This window comes from Rhyacophila brunnea, unplaced genomic scaffold (assembly GCF_057557595.1).
Source record: "Rhyacophila brunnea isolate RB1 unplaced genomic scaffold, BYU_Rbru_1.0 scaffold_3, whole genome shotgun sequence".
In the NCBI taxonomy this organism is placed as follows: Eukaryota; Metazoa; Arthropoda; class Insecta; order Trichoptera; family Rhyacophilidae; genus Rhyacophila; species Rhyacophila brunnea.
In genome coordinates, this window is record NW_028232965.1 from 18,419,458 (window position 1) to 18,425,800 (window position 6,343).

General features: G+C 32.9%; 1 non-coding gene across 1 annotated transcript; it reads right to left on the bottom strand.

Moving 5' to 3' along the window:
- Positions 1-695: 695 nt before the first annotated feature.
- On the bottom strand, positions 696-779 carry TRNAL-UAA (transfer RNA leucine (anticodon UAA)). Its single transcript has one exon. It is a non-coding gene; the product is annotated as a tRNA-Leu (tRNA).
- Between the last annotated feature and the right edge of the window lie 5,564 nt (positions 780-6,343).

The window sequence follows — 6,343 nt, forward strand, 5'->3', positions numbered from 1 at the left end:
CGTTCTAAAAATGTTTATAGGTATTATGTAAAAAAAAAGCATTATATGCCAAGTATTATTTAAAAAAATAATAATGATATAATCTGGTACATTTTATTGTAATTATAATAATAAAATCAAGCGGCAGAAGAAGCAAAAGCAGAGTTACATACATACTCTATTTCCTAATTTATTTATCGAATTGACAACTGAGAAAGTATTTATAAAAATACCTGGATAATTTCAAGAAACACAAAAAATGGTACGAATAAACATAATTTCAGGGATTTATAATATTTAGCGGGATAATAGTGCTACTAGGCACATCTAGCGACAGGATAGGAACAATGATATGATTTAATACAATTTTCCGTAATATGTAAAATAACAGAATTAAATTTTTGGGAGTAAATAATAATTATTGTCTGTTTATGCACAAGTTTTTGGCAATTGATTTGTTGAAAAAATCACGTGACATCGAATTAATAAAATATTTTTTGATTCTCTGTTCAAACATGCCATACATCCATGTTGAACACTCCACCTACCAGAGGCACCTAGCGGAAAAATGCGAAGTTTGCAACGATTTTGCGTAATTTTATTAATACAAAATTAATAAAAAGACATTTTGATGGCTATTCGTTTTACTGTTCGGTATTGTTGTAAATAATAATACAATGTTGTTGTATATTTAATAATAATAAAAAAAAAAAGATTGTCAGGTGTGGGGTTCGAACCCACGCTCCCCTTCGGGAACCAGAGCTTAAATCTGGCGCCTTAGACCACTCGGCCAACCTGACGATGCGATGTTGCGACAATTCATAGTATAATAACTAATTGTAACATTAAACAAAAATTTATATTATGTCATATTATACATACCCAAAACTAGACTACCTTATGTCCAATAACAACACCAAAACAAATTAAGATTTTTCATCAGGTTTTTGTTATGATGTTATGAATAATATAGGTAGGTAGGTACTCAAAGTGTAAAATGGGACTGACAGAATGATATAATTTAGATAGGTAGGTAGGTACATCTGTAGGAACATAAATCATTATTGGCAAAATTGGACTTAAGACACTCTGGATCTCGAGTAGGTACAGAACTGCTACAGAAATATTTTTTGAGAAATATCAATATTATAAAATAGTACAATCAATCATTTTGGTCAATAATAGTGTTAGAATATAATAGTTTAGAGTTTTTTTTAATAAAATAATGGCGTCATTATTACCTACAAAATATGTAGGTACCTGGTACCTATCTGAGTTGTCATAATATGTCACAGAACAGTTCAGAAAATAATTACCAATGCTCTTTTGTATGATACAGAAATCACAAAGAAGTAAACCCACCAAAAATCCGAATCCTGTTTTATAAAGGTGAATGATAAAAATACAACTAGGTACCTTCCTATTGATTTTCTGGGATTCAGTTCATGAGTAGGTATGTAGAAAACAGGATCTTCATTTTATGTTATGCAACATTAATCCATTTTGTGTTACATATATAAAAAATGTCTCGACCACTTTCAACTACTACTAGATGGCTTCATCTGAATTGTTTAATTTACTTACCTACCAGATTTTTCTAATAGAGCCAGCGCTCGAAATGGAAAAGTTTATGAACCGGAGCGCTCGACAAATTTTCTGAAGATATTTACATAGTCATCAAATCGTATGTGTATTTTATAAAAATAAGTGTGACAGATTTTCTATTCTGTGGCCTATCTAGCTCAGATGGTCAACATATTTTTTCCACGAGACGGAGCGATAATTTTACAAATTTCACGAGCTGCAACGGCGCTCCGGTGCGTTCCGTTCCATTTCGAGCCCTGCATAGAGCTTTTCTTATAGTACAAGACAGTGGCGAAGACTCCATACTAGGTGATTATTTAAAGCCTACCTTCTTAAGGGGGGGCTGAAGAGCTAGACATTCAACTATAATTTAGTATAAAAAGGACCTCGGCGTCATAAGTATGTTAATTTAAATCGATCTTTTCGCAAAAATCACTAATCATCAGATTTTATTTCAAGAAACATTATTATTATTATTATTGATATTGTCTGCCACTGAACATTATTATTATTTTATAAACACCTGCAAGATGTACGCCGATCAGAAAACAGGGCTGTCAAAATAATATTAAGAATTAATATTTTTAAAATGTTAATTTCATCATAATTTTTACTCAAACCTGTGCAAGTCCGTACTGATAACTTGGGTGGATTTTGTAGCAAACATACTATTGATATATGTATACGGGTATATTATTATTATAACCCAATTCAAATTGAACATAGGTTGATACTCAAATACTATTATAGTATGTTTATGATTTCGAGAAAATAATACGATGGTATAATTAATCCATATCAATTATTTGAAAACATTACATTCGCACTTTGCAAGATAACATCAAAATGTGTATATACTTATCTAAATGACGAATTACATTCATGAGTGAGCACGGCTGAAAGCTTGGAAATGTGTTTTTTCTATTTCAAAATCTTTTAATTGTTTATTATTTTGTTACAGATTCAAGGCCAACTTCATATAACTAATAAAAAATACTGTTTGTTTCTACGAATAAAAAAAGACAGGAAGGAAGATGTGTACAAATCACGGCAATCAGAAAGGCCGGCAAATATGGCCGACAATGCGTGATACACAAACATAAAATACACAAAATTACAAATTCATTCGAAGTTTGCCGCACACGTACAGACCACGTGATATTTCGTCGTCATACAAGAGAAAGTGACCAAGTGCATTTTTTACGAAATTGGTTTTATTGACTATTTGACATCTTACTAACATAATGGTTGTCTGGAAAAAATGACCAACTGAATTTCAGCCTGGAAACATACTATCTCGAATTTATCAAAATGACTATTGACTATTAGACACATGGTCATTTCTTTTTCTAATATTTTACAATAAAAAATGACCAAGTGACAGTTTTCCTTGTAGTATTTATTATGTAGTAGTGAAGTTAGTCATTTATTTCTTACGAAACGTTTGACATATCAATTTTCTCTCATTGTAAAGTGATAGAATTCGTTCATAAAATAATCTGTAGAAGTAAATTAATGGTGGAAATGTGTCAAAACCAATTCAGAGGTAAGTTGGAATCTATTTGTTTATCCATTGTATAAACATAAACATTTTCAGAGCAGCTCAATCCCAACGAAATAAAAATAAAAATAGTGATACCATATGCAGTGAATGAGTTAAGAACTAAATTTAATGCCGCCTATTTGACGCTTGCATTCTGACGGTACTGCTTTAGCGAATCATGGCACCTTACGAAGGCTCAGAGCAACCGTATACTGAACTTAGAAAACAGATGTTTGCGACAGATACTGTGTGTGCAGTGGTATGACTTTATGAGCAACGAGGAGATAAAAGATTGCACTAAGTAGCCTCTCATCACGCTGAGAGTGAAGAGGCAACGTTGGACCAGAACTTCAACCTGGCTTGCCCGTTCTTTAAGCCAACCAGATTCCGGCGTCATGGAAGGCCGCTAAATACTATCTATAAAGTGTATACGACAGAGCTACGGGATGCTAGTTTGACCTGGAACAATGCAAGAAGACTGGCGAGCGACAGGGATTCTTGGAGGCGCCTGGTGTCCATATGCTCTAACTAAAGAGCTGATATGGTCGAAGAAGATTTTAAATTACTTGCTGCCAAAATAATGAAAAATCGGTATGAGCATGTCAGACCAGGACACATTCTCCATAAAATATTTTTATAACGACGACGTTCAAACCCTGTCAGTATTTGGGCTAGGTCGGCCACCACTTGTTTCCCCATTAAAATACTAATTCAAAGAAGAACTCAATATAACCAGGCTAAAAAGAGAGGCACCCATGGTGGCCGCGCGGCTTAAGCGTTGGATTATAACGCCGTGGGTCCCAGGTTCGAATCCTGGGTCTGGCAAGTACACATATTGTTTTTCAATTTGTGTGTGTCAGGGTATGGACCTAATAGGTTGAGCAAGTGGCTGACATCCATTTCTCGTAAAAAACAATATCTGTCAATACAGACCTCTACTCTGTGGAGGCCCATATGATCTTATTAGGATCGGACATGGTCGAAAGAAGAAGAAAGAAGAAAAAGAGAGATTTTGTAAAGCTGTGTGATACTGGAGCAATTCCTCGTGAATATCATGGATGGTACAGATAACATGCTGAAAATAACATGCCAGACAGGGCACCAGAACCAAACATGGATTCTCAATCTGAAGCAGAGTAATTTTTTACATTAATTTATTTTAATGTAGGTACTTATATTTTTGTGACTTTTGTACTTTTTCATGTAAAGCAACTGGGTATATTTTCCATAGAAAATTAAAAAACTGTATTCTATTTTCGCCATTCTATTCAGAATGCACTCAAAATAAAGTAATTTTAAAGAAAAATACCCATACTTCATTTTTGTTTTACCTGTATTCCAAGAATGAAAAGTGACTATCTGCAATTTTTCCATTAATTCATGGGTGGTAAAACTGACCAACTTCATTTCGTATTTTTAAAAGCTAGAATAAAAGTGATTTTTTCAAATATTATAATTTCATTTTAAAATTAAATATCATATTATCTACACCCACAAAAATAATCAGAAATGTGAATGCAATATAAGGATTTTTTAGATTGATTACAAATGTTAAAATGGCTCTCCTGAACAATTTACTATTGTGCACTTGGTCACTTTCTCTTGTATGACGACGATTTGTTTACGCAAAATCGTCGCTTTTCAAAATGGCAAATTTGATTGCCTGATTTTACTGCGATGAATCAGTATGTTCCTTCTTGTCTTTTTTTATTCATAGGTTTGTTTACTATGTACACCGAGAAATTTCCATTTATAAAATCGGAAACGATTTTTACAGAAGAGTTTTGGAATATAATGCAACCAAAACTGGAAAACATCCTATCATGGGTGTTGACTTCCTGAATTAGTTAACCCCAGGTCCATGCCACTACGTGAACCACAGTGGATATTAAGCCATTTCCACACTGGCAACAAGTTGCTGGCAACCTCATTAAATTTTACGATACTTACCATAATTGCTTAAGAAATTTTACGATAGTCATCATAATTATCGTAAAATCTAACGAGGTTGCCAGCAACTTAACTTGTTGCCAGTGTGGACCCGGCATTAGATGCACAAAACTTAAATAATATATATTATAAATAAAAATTTAAAATTATAAATATTTATGATTTATGTCTTCGACAGCCCTGATGAAATATGAGTCAGTAGACATATTATGGACCACATGTTAAAAAATCATATTTTCAATTCTCAAGGCCAATTCTGTAGAACGTCCCCTTAAGAAAAATAATTTTTGTTTTCATGGTGACGTATTTATATAATCACAAATAATAATATATTCAATATGTCCAAAGACATCTATCGTATAATTGCCATAATTTCACGATCTTTTCCCATATTTCAATATGCACCATCTATGGCATCTCTCGAAATGGAACACAACGCGTTTCGCTTCACATATTGTATAGGATTATTTTCGCGTGAATCGACGGGTTTTTCAATATGAAGTTTTTTTCTCATTATTTCAAAATGTCTGGCGTCCCGCATACAGATGTACAAGCTGTGTCGTTGGCGCTTACGTCGCGAGAGCACATTTATTCAAAATACTTAATAAGAAGATAATTGATTTTTAGTTATTTATTAGTTCACTCATTAGACAATTTAGATATCTGATATTGTACCTACCTAAGTCTGTGTTTTAAATATAGAAGTATTTTAAAATGTCTAGTTTTACAGGTTAAATTATAAATTGTTATAGAACATAATATATATTCAATAACGGATATTTTCATAGATGATAAGTAATATATTTTGAGCGTATGTTACGTTTATAAATGTTTAGGAAAATACATATGTAATTCAAACTAATTGGTTATTTTTATGAACTAATTATAACAAACCAATTAAGCTTTTGAAATTTATTCGTTTTAGCGTACCTATTCATCAGTAGTAATATTGGGTTATCTTCTTATTTCCCGCAAATATATCTGACAAGCATGGTTACTCCCACAGCCTACCTCTTTCAAAAAGTCACCCTTCGCCACTGGTACAAGATATGTATTCCAAATACATATAGGTATGCAGACAGTTTCTCCATTGGATATCACAAGTACATAATTTAAAAGATTGTTATAATGACAGTTTCTAATACACTAGAACCTTCTTACAACGTACTAATGTGGGTGAGGGGGTGTCCGTTGAAGCCGAAAGTTTGTTATATAAAAACACAAACAAAATCCTGTTTTCAGATGATATATGCAGACACACCCGTTGTGGAGTGACGTAAATGTTCG